The following is a 240-nucleotide window of genomic DNA, read 5'->3' on the forward strand; positions in this document are numbered from 1 at the left end:
CGGTAGTCCTTTAAAATGCATTTTGTTGGCAATAATGAATGTCTTGCAAAAAATGTAGGTAATCATGCAAATTAGCAAAGAAATGAATGTGAACCGCCATGATGTATAATTCAGGCTTTTAAGTAGATTTTTCACTGTTTCAACAAATAAGCTGGCAATTTGGATAAATTTTGATAAATACATTGATGAATATGAAAAAAATATACAACATTACAAACATACATCGTCGATGAGCACAAT

The sequence above is a fragment of the Penaeus monodon genome, chromosome 20 (assembly GCF_015228065.2).
Source record: "Penaeus monodon isolate SGIC_2016 chromosome 20, NSTDA_Pmon_1, whole genome shotgun sequence".
Classification (NCBI taxonomy): Eukaryota; Metazoa; Arthropoda; class Malacostraca; order Decapoda; family Penaeidae; genus Penaeus; species Penaeus monodon.